Source organism: Candoia aspera, chromosome 4 (genome assembly GCF_035149785.1).
Source record: "Candoia aspera isolate rCanAsp1 chromosome 4, rCanAsp1.hap2, whole genome shotgun sequence".
Classification (NCBI taxonomy): domain Eukaryota; kingdom Metazoa; phylum Chordata; class Lepidosauria; order Squamata; family Boidae; genus Candoia; species Candoia aspera.
In genome coordinates this window covers 4302230-4317821 of record NC_086156.1, presented here as the reverse complement: position 1 = coordinate 4317821, position 15592 = coordinate 4302230, and the positions used below count along the sequence as shown (strand labels likewise).

The following is a 15592-nucleotide window of genomic DNA, read 5'->3' as shown; positions in this document are numbered from 1 at the left end:
TTCTGGTGGCCCGCGCTCAGGCGAGACGTAAAAACCTACGTGGCGTCCTGCCCAACGTGCGCTAGGGCCAAACGGGCACCAGGCAAACCCGCGGGGCTATTGCAACGGGTGGCAGAACCCTCCCGCCCATGGGAGGAAATCTCTATGGATTTTATAGTGGACCTCCCACCCAGCCAGAAGAAAACGGCCATTTGGGTGGTGAAGGACTACTTCTCAAAGCAGGCCCACTTCATCCCCTGCACGTCGGTCCCATCCTCACAACAGCTAGCCAAACTCTTCCTCATCCACGTGTACAGGCTACACGGATGTCCCGCACGTGTGGTGACCGACAGGGGCACACAGTTCACCTCCAAATTCTGGCGGGCCTTCCTGAAGCTGACGGGGACCCAACAGGCCCTATCTACGGCTTGGCACCCTCAGACGGACGGAGCCACAGAGGTTCTTAATGCCACCTTAGAGCAATTCATACGATCATATACTAACTACCACCAAGACGACTGGGCTGAACTGCTCCCGTTCGCCGAAGTCGCATACAACAACGCCGTCCACACGAGCACGGGGAAAACTCCGTTCGAAGTAGTCTCGGGGCGCGACTTCGTCCCCATACCGGAGCTACCTCAACCCCCGGAACCCCAGGTGGACGCTAGCGACTGGGGACGGAAGATCGCGGAAGCATGGCCAGTAATCACGGCGGCGCTGAAGGATGCACAGGCAGCCTACAAAGAGCAGGCCGACAAGCACCGGCGCCAACAACCGACGTTCCAGGCGGGGGATATGGCCTATCTATCCACCAAGTTCCTAAAGTCAACCCAACCCTCGAAAAAACTGGGGCCTAAGTACATCGGGCCGTTCCGAGTCACGCAAATAGTGAACCCGGTAGCAATACGCTTGGACCTGCCACACAACCTCCGGAGACTCCACCCGGTGTTCCACACCAGCCTCCTGAAACCGGCAACCACCTCCCGATGGCACCCAAGCACGCCACAGCCCGCACCGGTGATGATCGACGGGCAACACCACTTCGAGATAAGGGACATTCTCGACTCCCGCAAGCAACGAGGAACTCTACACTATCTGGTCAGGTGGAAACACTTCCCCCACCCGGAATGGGTGGCGGCGCACAACGTTAACGCGCCTGACCTGACCAGAGCATTTCACCGGGCATACCCCGACAAACCGCAACCAAGGTCAGCAAAACCAACCCCCCCCCCGCAGGCCCCCCCTGCCTCCCGTGCCCCAAGGGAAAGGGCCCCCCCAAGCCCGCGACTTGGGTGGACCTCCCCCCCCCGGGACTCACTCCCCCCGCCCCGGGCCCACGGGGTGGTGACAAACGTTCGCCAGCACCCTCCCCCCGCCCCCCGGCCACGGGGGAGTGGCAAGCAAGTCAACAGGGCAACCTGGGGGCAACGCCCAGGAGACACAACAAAGGCGACGCACTTTAAATAAGAAAAAAGAAGGGCCCTACCTGGAGCTGAGAAGCACCCGACCAGCCACGCCTCTCTCCTCGCCGAACTGAGCCAAACAAACAGGGTGTGGCTGGAGCATGCGCACGCCAGGTCAGGACCCGAGCATGCGCACCATGGACACACCCTGGGAAGGCACGTGGTAGAGGGAGGAGCAAAGGGAGGGGCGACAACTACTCCGGCGGGAACTTTGAAAAAAAAAAAAAAAATGTGGCGTTTTGACAGCTCCACGGGGAAAACCCAGAAAACCAGGGGGGAACACTATTCGAAAAGGGGGCAGTATGTCATGAGTGCCGTTGAGCTAAAGTCATCAGCGCAATGGCACACATGACAATGGCAAGGAAATAGGTGAAGGGGTACAAGATAAGTGGCCATCAACCCACAACGACTAACGGCCAACAAACAATAGCTAAACGGATCACGGAGCACACCCAAGCCATCAGCGGCAATACAACGGGGATCGCCCAGCTGAAAGCAGTCAGCAGAGGAATGGGAAACCTGATGATGGGCGATCCCGGAAACCCTCACCCACCGGCAGGGCAACGTATTGGACAAAGGGGGGTGACGTGACCGTGAGCGAGGGGGCGCTGACCGGCGCGGGGTATTTAAACCCCGCACCGGCGCGCTCCTGTCACTCTCAGCTTTTTTCTACCAACGCTGTACCTGCCCTGCAAATAAACCAGAGCCTGATCCGCGAACCAGTGTCTGAGTGTTATTCAGAGGTAGGCAGCGCATGACATGCCATGAGCTAAACCGTGAAGGGCCACCCAAGACGGGAAGGTCATGACAGAGAGGTCAGACTAAAGGCGATCCCTGGGGAAGGTAATGGCAACCCACCCCAGTATTCTTGCTGTGAAAACTAAATGGATCAGTACTCCAACAACCTAAGAGACGGCTTTATACATGGACTTCCCCAGATGGACAACACCGAAATCAGTTTGACTACATCCTTTGCAGCCAAAGGTGGCGGACATCTATACAGTCGGTAAAAACAAGACCTGGAGCTGACTGTAGTTCAGATCACGAACTTCTTCTTGCACAATTTAGGATCAGACTAAAGAGATTAGGGAAGACCCACAGATCAGCTAGATATGAGCTCACTAATATTCCTAAGGAATATGCAGTGGAGGTGAAGAATAGATTTAAGGGACTGGACTTAGTAGATAGGGTCCCGGAAGAACTCTGGACAGAAGTTCGCAATGTTGTTCAGGAGGCGGCAACAAAATACATCCCAAAGAAAGAGAAAACAGTTGTGGCATATTTTTCTCAAGGCTATCTCCGTGGTCTTCTAAGTTACTTCTCTTTCTCAGCTTTTGGGCCAATTCCACTCACATGTGATCTGGCACATGAATGTAGACCAGCTAGCATTAAGCTAGCATTTTATTTAAGAGTTGGATGGATATTTTTCCAGCCAACTGGCAATTTAGCCTTACAACACCTTGCGAGGTAGATCAGGCTGAGAGAGTGACTGAAACTTACCCAGTGGTCCAGGAGGATGGTGGTGGGAGGATGAAGATGAGAACCATTCCTGGTCCAGCTCCAGAATAGTTCTTTGGATCCCACCCTCTATCTCTTCAATTGGTGAAACTACAAATTCTCTTTCCAAGGGAACTTCCTTTCCACATCTTAAAGGTAAAGGTAAAGGTTTCCCTTGACGTAAAGTCCAGTCGTGTCCGACTCTAGGGGGCACTGCTCATCTCCGTTTCAAAGCCTTGGAGCCGGCGTTGTCCATAGGACACTTCCGGGTCATGTGGCCAGCATGACTCACGGAACGCCGTTACCTTCCCGCCGAAGCGGTACCAATTAATCTACTCACATTTGCATGTTTTCGAACTGCTTGGTGTGCAGGAGCTGGGATGAGCAACGGGAGCTCACCCCACCGCGCGGTTTCGAACCGCCGACCTTCCGATCGACAGCTCAGCGGTTTAACCCACAGCGCCACCGCGTCCCTTTTTCCACATCTTACATTTCATCAAATTATGTGTCAGCCACACATTCCTTTCTCTCTCTTTTTTTAAATAAAACTTTTTTGGAGTTTTGAAGTACAGTTTAAAAACAAGAGCAGAAAGCTAGAATACAGAATTTTAAAAAAAACTAACTAAAAAGTGCAGAAACAGCCAGAAAAAATAAGAAGGTGACTTCCAACCTTCTTATATATAAGGATATAAATGCATATTATATTAAGTCAATCTCTTACTCTTAATTAAACCTCAACTAACATTATTTATATTAAACGCTAACAATTTAATCATCAAAGCCCAAAATCAAAACTTCATTTTTTTTAGTTACAAGCAAATAGTCCAAAAGTGGTTTCAATCCAATCATGCTATTTTCTCTTCTCAGTGCTGTCAATTTTGCCATCTGCTCCAGTTCCATTAATTTCACCAGCCATTCGTCCATTGTGGAGATTTGTGCATCTTTCTACATATTCCCCTCTCAAGATCCTGGTGCTGGTGGTGGGAACCAGGGACATCTTGTGGAAATTTCACCTGCCACCTTCCACCACAGATTTCATTATCATAATACTTCACTTAAGGACTTCAAGTGGACATCAACCAAGAGAAACTGGGTTTCAGAAAACCACACAGCTTCTTTTATATATGTCTACCAGGTTGGAAATGGGCTATGACCAGACAGTTTTCATTTGTACATTTGTTCCTAAGAGTGCCACATCACAAACACTTCATCTTTCTTAAGTGCTGAAATGAAAAGTCTGTGTGTCAACGAAGGGGAAAATTAGATGGTTTGGGACTGGCATGTTACAGCCATATTGGCTATTCACGGAGCATCTTTTTTCCATCGCCTGCTCAGTGACCTTCACCCATTTGTCAGGAAAATATTGAGGCTTCAAACTCTCCTCGCTTGGATTTTCAGACTACAGACTTTCTCACAATTTATCACCTTTGCTGGATCATGGGCTGTTTTTCTACCAACAGGCTGGCTGACTATTGTTGCAAGGCAGGGTCTCCACAGCAAAACAAGACACAATACAGTGCGTTCCACAGGACATTGTTGTGCAATTCCCTCCATTACATGCTTGTGTTGGGACAACCTTGCAGTGTGGGACTTGCGTAGGGACATCACAGTGCACACGTACAGATGCCATGACAGCACATCTTGTTTCTTGCTTGCTGGCAAGAAACAGGCCAGCCATTCCAGACTGTCAACTGCTAGCAAAGAACAGACCAGCTACAGTTATAGCAATACAGTGATCTTCTCAGCTTTTTCTTTTTTTTTCTGAAGCACTTTAAGGAATTACTGTGGGATTATGGTATGGCCCCATGGTCATTCCAGGAAGTAGCCTAGGAAGAAAGTTTTGTCTAGCAGTGAGGAGGGCAAACATTTCTGCAGCACAAAGAAAGATAAAGCCAGAACCTCACCATCTTGTATATTTGTAGAAATAAGTCAGATTTTTTCCCCTGGGGCAGTATTAATCCTTCTATTTGAAAACCCTTCATTCCCTTACTTCGTTAATGGGAATGAAGTAGAAGTTCATTAGAACTTTTGTTTGGATTCTTACTGCAAATAGAGATAAAAGCAATGCCCCCTGCCCCATAATCTCATTTATTATAGTTATATCCCATCTCTTTCCCCATTCTTTTCCTCTCATCCTTTTTAATCCACTCCCTACTGAAATCTGGAAAAAAAAACAAGCCTGGGAAAAACCTGATTGTTTCCAGGATTTCTAAACCCTTTGTATCCCTTTTTAAAAGTATGTAATTTCATTTAAAGTTCATTGGTGGCTCTGGGAATCCAGCAGAGGGGAAAAGTCAGAGAACCACCTGGCTAATTTGACGATAACAATTCCAAAATTATCCACCATTTTCACAGGGCATGCGACTATCCATTTGAGGCAGAGGAGGACTGAGAATGAATCTTTCCACCATGGACATGTTTGGAAAGACGTTGAGAAATCTTAGACAGTTGGATGCCCAGTTTCTAGAATCAGAAGGGATTTGCTGAGCTGTGTCATTTTAAAAAGATGGAACTAGCGTATTTAATTCAAGCCCCCAGAAGGAAATTAACAGAAATCAAAATGTTGTACTGACACAGGAGGGCTCTTAGGTCTCAGCTAACAAGACAAAATTAACAAGTATGTAAGAGGGCAGTGATTTTCAAGCAGTATTCTATGACACCTGACAATCCTTGGCCATGAGCTCAAGAGCTTTTCAAGGCACTGCTTCTTATTCACCATCACAGCACCAGTCATGGAGATGGGCAGGCACACAACCTAGGCAAGATCTGTATGGGGGTCACACAATATGGAGGTCTACCATGTCTGACCGCTTCTGAGTACCTGTTCTACAACACATCGCAACTCTCTCTGGATCCAGCTGGCCTCCTCCCAAAGCTGCTGGGGATGATCAGAGTTGCGACCAAGAGGAGCGGACCTAAACCACATGACGTGGTGATATATCCAATACAGTTTTTAGTTCACTTTTATTTTTAGGAGGGGAAGGAAGGCAGGGAGGGTGCAGAGCCCTGGAGGGTGGGGAAGGCAGGGAGGGTGCAGAGCCTGGAGGGAAGAGAACGCAGGGAGGGTGCAGAGCCCTGGAGGGTGGGGAAGGCAGGGAGGGTGCAGAGCCTGGAGGGAAGAGAAGGCAGGGAGGGTGGAGAGCCTGGAGGGAGGGGAGGCAGGGAGGGTGGAGAGCCCTGGAGGGAAGGGAAGGCAGGGAGGGTGCAGAGCCTGGAGGGAAGGGAAGGCAGGGAGGGTGGAGAGCCTGGAGGGAAGGGAAGGCAGGGAGGGTGCAGAGCCTGGAGGGTGGGGAAGGCAGGGAGGGTGGAGAGCCTGGAGGGAGGGGAAGGCAGGGAGGGTGCAGAGCCTGGAGGGTGGGGAAGGCAGGGAGGGTGGAGAGCCTGGAGGGAAGGGAAGGCAGGGAGGGTGCAGAGCCTGGAGGGTGGGGAAGGCAGGGAGGGTGCAGAGCCTGGAGGGAAGGGAAGGCAGGGAGGGTGCAGAGCCTGGAGGGTGGGGAAGGCAGGGAGGGTGGAGAGCCTGGAGGGAGGGGAAGGCAGGGAGGGTGCAGAGCCTGGAGGGTGGGGAAGGCAGGGAGGGTGGAGAGCCCTGGAGGGTGGGGAAGGCAGGGAGGGTGGAGAGCCTGGAGGGAGTGGAAGGCAGGGAGGGTGGAGAGCCTGGAGGGTGGGGAAGGCAGGGAGGGTGGAGAGCCCTGGAGGGAAGGGAAGGCAGGGAGGGTGCAGAGCCTGGAGGGTGGGGAAGGCAGGGAGGGTGGAGAGCCCTGGAGGGTGGGGAAGGCAGGGAGGGTGGAGAGCCTGGAGGGAGGGGAAGGCAGGGAGGGTGGAGAGCCTGGAGGGAGGGGAAGGCAGGGAGGGTGGAGAGCCTGGAGGGAAGGGAAGGCAGGGAGGGTGCAGAGCCCTGGAGGGTGGGGAAGGCAGGGAGGGTGGAGAGCCCTGGAGGGTGGGGAAGGCAGGGAGGGTGGAGAGCCTGGAGGGAGGGGAAGGCAGGGAGGGTGGAGAGCCTGGGGGGAGGGGAAGGCAGGGAGGGTGGAGAGCCTGGAGGGAAGGGAAGGCAGGGAGGGTGCAGAGCCTGGAGGGGAGGGAAGGCAGGGAGGGTGGAGAGCCTGGAGGGAAGGGAAGGCAGGGAGGGTGCAGAGCCTGGAGGGTGGGGAAGGCAGGGAGGGTGCAGAGCCTGGAGGGTGGGGAAGGCAGGGAGGGTGGAGAGCCCTGGAGGGTGGGGAAGGCAGGGAGGGTGGAGAGCCTGGAGGGAGGGGAAGGCAGGGAGGGTGGAGAGCCTGGAGGGTGGGGAAGGCAGGGAGGGTGGAGAGCCCTGGAGGGTGGGGAAGGCAGGGAGGGTGGAGAGCCTGGAGGGAGGGGAAGGCAGGGAGGGTGGAGAGCCTGGAGGGAGGGGAAGGCAGGGAGGGTGGAGAGCCTGGAGGGAAGGGAAGGCAGGGAGGGTGCAGAGCCTGGAGGGTGGGGAAGGCAGGGAGGGTGGAGAGCCCTGGAGGGTGGGGAAGGCAGGGAGGGTGGAGAGCCTGGAGGGAGGGGAAGGCAGGGAGGGTGGAGAGCCTGGAGGGAGGGGAAGGCAGGGAGGGTGGAGAGCCTGGAGGGAAGGGAAGGCAGGGAGGGTGCAGAGCCCTGGAGGGTGGGGAAGGCAGGGAGGGTGGAGAGCCCTGGAGGGTGGGGAAGGCAGGGAGGGTGGAGAGCCTGGAGGGAGGGGAAGGCAGGGAGGGTGCAGAGCCTGGAGGGGAGGGAAGGCAGGGAGGGTGGAGAGCCTGGAGGGAAGGGAAGGCAGGGAGGGTGCAGAGCCTGGAGGGGAGGGAAGGCAGGGAGGGTGCAGAGCCTGGAGGGAAGGGAAGGCAGGGAGGGTGGAGAGCCTGGAGGGAAGGGAAGGCAGGGAGGGTGCAGAGCCCTGGAGGGAAGGGAAGGCAGGGAGGGTGGAGAGCCTGGAGGGAAGGGAAGGCAGGGAGGGTGGAGAGCCTGGAGGGAAGGGAAGGCAGGGAGGGTGGAGAGCCTGGAGGGAAGGGAAGGCAGGGAGGGTGCAGAGCCTGGAGGGGAGGGAAGGCAGGGAGGGTGCAGAGCCTGGAGGGAAGGGAAGGCAGGGAGGGTGCAGAGCCTGGAGGGGAGGGAAGGCAGGGAGGGTGGAGAGCCTGGAGGGAAGGGAAGGCAGGGAGGGTGGAGAGCCTGGAGGGAAGGGAAGGCAGGGAGGGTGGAGAGCCTGGAGGGAAGGGAAGGCAGGGAGGGTGCAGAGCCTGGAGGGGAGGGAAGGCAGGGAGGGTGCAGAGCCTGGAGGGAAGGGAGGGTGCAGAGCCTGGAGGGGAGGGAAGGCAGGGAGGGTGGAGAGCCTGGAGGGAAGGGAGGCTAGGAAGGGTGCAGAGCCTGGAGGGGAGGGAAGGCAGGGAGGGTGCAGAGCCTGGAGGGAGGGAAAGGCAGGGAGGGTGCAGAGCCTGGAGGGGAGGGAAGGCAGGGAGGGTGCAGAGCCTGGAGGGAAGGGAGGCTAGGAAGGGTGCAGAGTCTGGAGGGAGGGGAAGGCAGGGAGGGTGCAGAGCCCTGGAGGGAAGGGAAGGCAGGGAGGGTGCAGAGCCTGGAGGGAAGGGAGGCTAGGAAGGGTGCAGAGCCTGGAGGGAGGGGAAGGCAGGGAGGGTGCATAGCCCTGGAGGGAAGGGAAGGCAGGGAGGGTGGAGAGCCTGGAGGGAGGGGAAGGCAGGGAGGGTGGAGAGCCTGGAGGGAGGGGAAGGCAGGGAGGGTGCAGAGCCTGGAGGGGAGGGAAGGCAGGGAGGGTGCAGTGCCTGGAGGGAAGGGAGGCTAGGAAGGGTGCAGAGCCTGGAGGGAGGGGAAGGCAGGGAGGGTGGAGAGCCTGGAGGGAGGGAAAGGCAGGGAGGGTGCAGAGCCCTGGAGGGAAGGGAAGGCAGGGAGGGTGCAGAGCCTGGAGGGAAGGGAGGCTAGGAAGGGTGCAGAGCCTGGAGGGGAGGGAAGGCAGGGAGGGTGCAGAGCCTGGAGGGAAGGGAGGCTAGGAAGGGTGCAGAGCCTGGAGGGGAGGGAAGGCAGGGAGGGTGCAGAGCCTGGAGGGAGGGGAAGGCAGGGAGGGTGCAGAGCCCTGGAGGGAAGGGAGGCTAGGAAGGGTGCAGAGCCTGGAGGGGAGGGAAGGCAGGGAGGGTGCAGAGCCTGGAGGGAAGGGAGGCTAGGAAGGGTGCAGAGCCTGGAGGGGAGGGAAGGCAGGGAGGGTGGAGAGCCTGGAGGGAGGGGAAGGCAGGGAGGGTGCAGAGCCCTGGAGGGTGGGGAAGGCAGGGAGGGTGCAGAGCCTGGAGGGTGGGGAAGGCAGGGAGGGTGGAGAGCCTGGAGGGTGGGGAAGGCAGGGAGGGTGGAGAGCCTGGAGGGAGGGGAAGGCAGGGAGGGTGGAGAGCCTGGAGGGAAGGGAAGGCAGGGAGGGTGGAGAGCCTGGAGGGAAGGGAAGGCAGGGAGGGTGCAGAGCCTGGAGGGTGGGGAAGGCAGGGAGGGTGGAGAGCCTGGAGGGAGGGGAAGGCAGGGAGGGTGGAGAGCCCTGGAGGGTGGGGAAGGCAGGGAGGGTGGAGAGCCTGGAGGGAGGGGAAGGCAGGGAGGGTGGAGAGCCTGGAGGGAGGGGAAGGCAGGGAGGGTGGAGAGCCTGGAGGGAAGGGAAGGCAGGGAGGGTGGAGAGCCTGGAGGGAAGGGAAGGCAGGGAGGGTGCAGAGCCTGGAGGGTGGGGAAGGCAGGGAGGGTGGAGAGCCTGGAGGGAAGGGAAGGCAGGGAGGGTGCAGAGCCTGGAGGGTGGGGAAGGCAGGGAGGGTGGAGAGCCCTGGAGGGTGGGGAAGGCAGGGAGGGTGGAGAGCCTGGAGGGAGGGGAAGGCAGGGAGGGTGGAGAGCCTGGAGGGAGGGGAAGGCAGGGAGGGTGGAGAGCCTGGAGGGAAGGGAAGGCAGGGAGGGTGCAGAGCCCTGGAGGGTGGGGAAGGCAGGGAGGGTGGAGAGCCCTGGAGGGTGGGGAAGGCAGGGAGGGTGGAGAGCCTGGAGGGAGGGGAAGGCAGGGAGGGTGGAGAGCCTGGAGGGAGGGGAAGGCAGGGAGGGTGGAGAGCCTGGAGGGAAGGGAAGGCAGGGAGGGTGCAGAGCCTGGAGGGGAGGGAAGGCAGGGAGGGTGGAGAGCCTGGAGGGAAGGGAAGGCAGGGAGGGTGCAGAGCCTGGAGGGGAGGGAAGGCAGGGAGGGTGCAGAGCCTGGAGGGAAGGGAAGGCAGGGAGGGTGGAGAGCCTGGAGGGAAGGGACGGCAGGGAGGGTGCAGAGCCCTGGAGGGAAGGGAAGGCAGGGAGGGTGGAGAGCCTGGAGGGAAGGGAAGGCAGGGAGGGTGGAGAGCCTGGAGGGAAGGGAAGGCAGGGAGGGTGCAGAGCCTGGAGGGGAGGGAAGGCAGGGAGGGTGGAGAGCCTGGAGGGAAGGGAAGGCAGGGAGGGTGGAGAGCCTGGAGGGAAGGGAAGGCAGGGAGGGTGCAGAGCCTGGAGGGGAGGGAAGGCAGGGAGGGTGCAGAGCCTGGAGGGAAGGGAATGCAGGGAGGGTGCAGAGCCTGGAGGGGAGGGAAGGCAGGGAGTGTGGAGAGCCTGGAGGGAAGGGAAGGCAGGGAGGGTGGAGAGCCTGGAGGGAAGGGAAGGCAGGGAGGGTGGAGAGCCTGGAGGGAAGGGAAGGCAGGGAGGGTGCAGAGCCTGGAGGGGAGGGAAGGCAGGGAGGGTGCAGAGCCTGGAGGGAAGGGAGGGTGCAGAGCCTGGAGGGGAGGGAAGGCAGGGAGGGTGGAGAGCCTGGAGGGAAGGGAGGCTAGGAAGGGTGCAGAGCCTGGAGGGGAGGGAAGGCAGGGAGGGTCCAGAGCCTGGAGGGGAGGGAAGGCAGGGAGGGTGCAGAGCCTTGAGGGAGGGGAAGGCAGGGAGGGTGCAGAGCCTGGAGGGGAGGGAAGGCAGGGAGGGTGCAGAGCCTGGAGGGAAGGGAGGCTAGGAAGGGTGCAGAGCCTGGAGGGAGGGGAAGGCAGGGAGGGTGCAGAGCCCTGGAGGGAAGGGAAGGCAGGGAGGGTGCAGAGCCTGGAGGGAAGGGAGGCTAGGAAGGGTGCAGAGCCTGGAGGGAGGGGAAGGCAGGGAGGGTGCAGAGCCCTGGAGGGAAGGGAAGGCAGGGAGGGTGGAGAGCCTGGAGGGAGGGGAAGGCAGGGAGGGTGGAGAGCCTGGAGGGAGGGGAAGGCAGGGAGGGTGCAGAGCCTGGAGGGGAGGGAAGGCAGGGAGGGTGCAGAGCCTGGAGGGAAGGGAGGCTAGGAAGGGTGCAGAGCCTGGAGGGAGGGGAAGGCAGGGAGGGTGGAGAGCCTGGAGGGAGGGAAAGGCAGGGAGGGTGCAGAGCCCTGGAGGGAAGGGAAGGCAGGGAGGGTGCAGAGCCTGGAGGGAAGGGAGGCTAGGAAGGGTGCAGAGCCTGGAGGGGAGGGAAGGCAGGGAGGGTGCAGAGCCTGGAGGGAAGGGAGGCTAGGAAGGGTGCAGAGCCTGGAGGGGAGGGAAGGCAGGGAGGGTGCAGAGCCTGGAGGGGAGGGAAGGCAGGGAGGGTGCAGAGCCTGGAGGGAAGGGAGGCTAGGAAGGGTGCAGAGCCTGGAGGGGAGGGAAGGCAGGGAGGGTGGAGAGCCTGGAGGGAGGGGAAGGCAGGGAGGGTGCAGAGCCCTGGAGGGAAGGGAGGCTAGGAAGGGTGCAGAGCCTGGAGGGGAGGGAAGGCAGGGAGGGTGCAGAGCCTGGAGGGAAGGGAGGCTAGGAAGGGTGCAGAGCCTGGAGGGAGGGGAAGGCAGGGAGGGTGGAGAGCCTGGAGGGAGGGAAAGGCAGGGAGGGTGCAGAGCCCTGGAGGGAAGGGAAGGCAGGGAGGGTGCAGAGCCTGGAGGGAAGGGAAGGCAGGGAGGGTGGAGAGCCTGGAGGGAGGGGAAGGCAGGGAGGGTGCAGAGCCCTGGAGGGAAGGGAAGGCAGGGAGGGTGGAGAGCCTGGAGGGAGGGGAAGGCAGGGAGGGTGCAGAGCCCTGGAGGGAAGGGAGGCTAGGAAGGGTGCAGAGCCTGGAGGGGAGGGAAGGCAGGGAGGGTGCAGAGCCTGGAGGGAAGGGAGGCTAGGAAGGGTGCAGAGCCTGGAGGGAGGGGAAGGCAGGGAGGGTGGAGAGCCTGGAGGGAGGGAAAGGCAGGGAGGGTGCAGAGCCCTGGAGGGAAGGGAAGGCAGGGAGGGTGCAGAGCCTGGTGGGAGGGGAAGGCAGGGAGGGTGCAGAGCCTGGAGGGAAGGGAGGCTAGGAAGGGTGCAGAGCCTGGAGGGAGGGGAAGGCAGGGAGGGTGCAGAGCCCTGGAGGGAAGGGAAGGCAGGGAGGGTGGAGAGCCTGGAGGGAGGGGAAGGCAGGGAGGGTGCAGAGCCCTGGAGGGAAGGGAAGGCAGGGAGGGTGGAGAGCCTGGAGGGAGGGGAAGGCAGGGAGGGTGCAGAGCCTGGAGGGGAGGGAAGGCAGGGAGGGTGCAGAGCCTGGAGGGAAGGGAGGCTAGGAAGGGTGCAGAGCCTGGAGGGAGGGGAAGGCAGGGAGGGTGGAGAGCCTGGAGGGATGGAAAGGCAGGGAGGGTGCAGAGCCCTGGAGGGAAGGGAAGGCAGGGAGGGTGCAGAGCCTGGAGGGAGGGGAAGGCAGGGAGGGTGCAGAGCCTGGAGGGAAGGGAGGCTAGGAAGGGTGCAGAGCCTGGAGGGAGGGGAAGGCAGGGAGGGTGGAGAGCCTGGAGGGAGGGAAAGGCAGGGAGGGTGCAGAGCCCTGGAGGGAAGGGAAGGCAGGGAGGGTGCAGAGCCTGGAGGGAGGGGAAGGCAGGGAGGGTGCAGAGCCCTGGAGGGAAGGGAAGGCAGGGAGGGTGGAGAGCCTGGAGGGAGGGGAAGGCAGGGAGGGTGCAGAGCCCTGGAGGGAAGGGAGGCTAGGATGGGTGCAGAGCCTGGAGGGAGGGGAAGGCAGGGAGGGTGCAGAGCCCTGGAGGGAAGGGAAGGCAGGGAGGGTGGAGAGCCTGGAGGGAGGGGAAGGCAGGGAGGGTGCAGAGCCCTGGAGGGAAGGGAGGCTAGGAAGGGTGCAGAGCCTGGAGGGAGGGGAAGGCAGGGAGGGTGCAGAGCCCTGGAGGGAAGGGAGGCTAGGAAGGGTGCAGAGCCTGGAGGGAAGGGAAGGCAGGGAGGGTGGAGAGCCTGGAGGGAGGGGAAGGCAGGGAGGGTGCAGAGCCCTGGAGGGAAGGGAGGCTAGGAAGGGTGCAGAGCCTGGAGGGAAGGGAAGGCAGGGAGGGTGCAGAGCCCTGGAGGGAAGGGAAGGCAGGGAGGGTGGAGAGCCTGGAGGGAGGGGAAGGCAGGGAGGGTGCAGAGCCCTGGAGGGAAGGGAGGCTAGGAAGGGTGCAGAGCCTGGAGGGAGGGGAAGGCAGGGAGGGTGCAGAGCCCTGGAGGGAAGGGAGGCTAGGAAGGGTGCAGAGCCTGGAGGGAAGGGAAGGCAGGGAGGGTGGAGAGCCTGGAGGGAGGGGAAGGCAGGGAGGGTGGAGAGCCTGGAGGGAGGGGAAGGCAGGGAGGGGTGCAGAGCCCTGGAGGGAAGGGAGGCTAGGAAGGGTGCAGAGCCTGGAGGGAAGGGAAGGCAGGGAGGGTGCAGAGCCTGGAGGGAGGGGAAGGCAGGGAGGGTGCAGAGCCCTGGAGGGAAGGGAAGGCAGGGAGGGTGCAGAGCCTGGAGGGAGGGGAAGGCAGGGAGGGTGCAGAGCCCTGGAGGGAAGGGAAGGCAGGGAGGGTGGAGAGCCTGGAGGGAAGGGAGGGTGCAGAGCCCTGGAGGGAAGGGAAGTCAGGGAGGGTACAGAGCCTGGAGGGAAGGGAAGGCAGGGAGGGTGCAGAGCCTGGAGGGAAGGGAAGGCAGGGAGGGTGGAGAGCCTGGAGAGTGGGGAAGGCAGGGAGGGTGGAGAGCCTGGAGGGAAGGGAAGGCAGGGAGGGTGCAGAGCCCGGAGGGAAGGGAGGCTAGGAAGGGTGCAGAGCCTGGAGGGAAGGGAAGGCAGGGAGGGTGCAGAGCCTGGAGGGAAGGGAAGGCAGGGAGGGTGCAGAGCCTGGAGGGAAGGGAAGGCAGGGAGGGTGGAGAGCCTGGAGAGTGGGGAAGGCAGGGAGGGTGGAGAGCCTGGAGGGTGGGGAAGACAGGGAGGGTGCAGAGCCTGGAGAGTGGGGAAGGCAGGGAGGGTGGAGAGCCTGGAGGGTGGGGAAGACAGGGAGGGTGCAGAGCCTGGAGAGTGGGGAAGGCAGGGAGGGTGGAGAGCCTGGAGGGAAGGGAAGGCAGGGAGGGTGCAGAGCCTGGAGGGAAGGGAGGGTGCAGAACCCTGGAGGGGAGGGAAGGCAGGGAGGGTGCAGAGCCTGGAGGGAAGGCAGGGAGGGTACAGAGCCTGGAGGGAAGGGAAGGCAGGGAGGGTGCAGAGCCTGGAGGGAAGGGAAGGCAGGGAGGGTGCAGAGCCTGGAGGGAAGGGAGGGTGCAGAACCCTGGAGGGGAGGGAAGGCAGGGAGGGTGCAGAGCCTGGAGGGAAGGGAAGGCAGGGAGGGTGCAGAGCCTGGAGAGTGGGGAAGGCAGGGAGGGTGGAGAGCCTGGAGGGAAGGGAAGGCAGGGAGGGTGCAGAGCCTGGAGGGAAGGGAGGGTGCAGAACCCTGGAGGGGAGGGAAGGCAGGGAGGGTGCAGAGCCTGGAGGGAAGGCAGGGAGGGTACAGAGCCTGGAGGGAAGGCAGGGAGGGTACAGAGCCTGGAGGGAAGGGAAGGCAGGGAGGGTGCAGAGCCTGGAGGGAAGGGAAGGCAGGGAGGGTGCAGAGCCTGGAGGGAAGGCAGGGAGGGTACAGAGCCTGGAGGGAAGGGAAGGCAGGGAGGGTGCAGAGCCTGGAGGGAAGGGAAGGCAGGGAGGGTGCAGAGCCTGGAGAGTGGGGAAGGCAGGGAGGGTGGAGAGCCTGGAGGGAAGGGAAGGCAGGGAGGGTGCAGAGCCTGGAGGGAAGGGAGGGTGCAGAACCCTGGAGGGGAGGGAAGGCAGGGAGGGTGCAGAGCCTGGAGGGAAGGCAGGGAGGGTACAGAGCCTGGAGGGAAGGGAAGGCAGGGAGGGTGCAGAGCCTGGAGGGAAGGGAAGGCAGGGAGGGTGCAGAGCCTGGAGGGAAGGCAGGGAGGGTACAGAGCCTGGAGGGAAGGGAAGGCAGGGAGGGTGCAGAGCCTGGAGGGAAGGGAAGGCAGGGAGGGTGCAGAGCCTGGAGGGAGGGGAAGGCAGGGAGGGTGCAGAGCCTGGAGGGAAGAGAAGACAGGGAGGGTGCAGAGCCTGGAGGGAAGGGAGGGTGCAGAACCCTGGAGGGGAGGGAAGGCAGGGAGGGTGCAGAGCCTGGAGGGAAGGGAAGGCAGGGAGGGTGCAGAGCCTGGAGGGAAGGGAAGGCAGGGAGGGTGCAGAGCCTGGAGAGTGGGGAAGGCAGGGAGGGTGCAGAGCCTGGAGGGAAGGGAAGACAGGGAGGGTGCAGAGCCTGGAGGGAAGGGAGGGTGCAGAACCCTGGAGGGGAGGGAAGGCAGGGAGGGTGCAGAGCCTGGAGGGAAGGGAAGGCAGGGAGGGTGCAGAGCCTGGAGGGAAGGGAAGGCAGGGAGGGTGCAGAGCCTGGAGAGTGGGGAAGGCAGGGAGGGTGGAGAGCCTGGAGGGAAGGGA

At 61.1% G+C, this 15592-nt stretch overlaps 1 long non-coding RNA gene across 1 annotated transcript in view; it reads right to left on the bottom strand.

The window, feature by feature from the left end:
* LOC134497606 (uncharacterized) overlaps nt 1-15592 on the bottom strand; it is a 293428-nt gene that overhangs the window by 42347 nt on the left and 235489 nt on the right. The gene's annotated exons all lie outside the window — the stretch shown is intronic.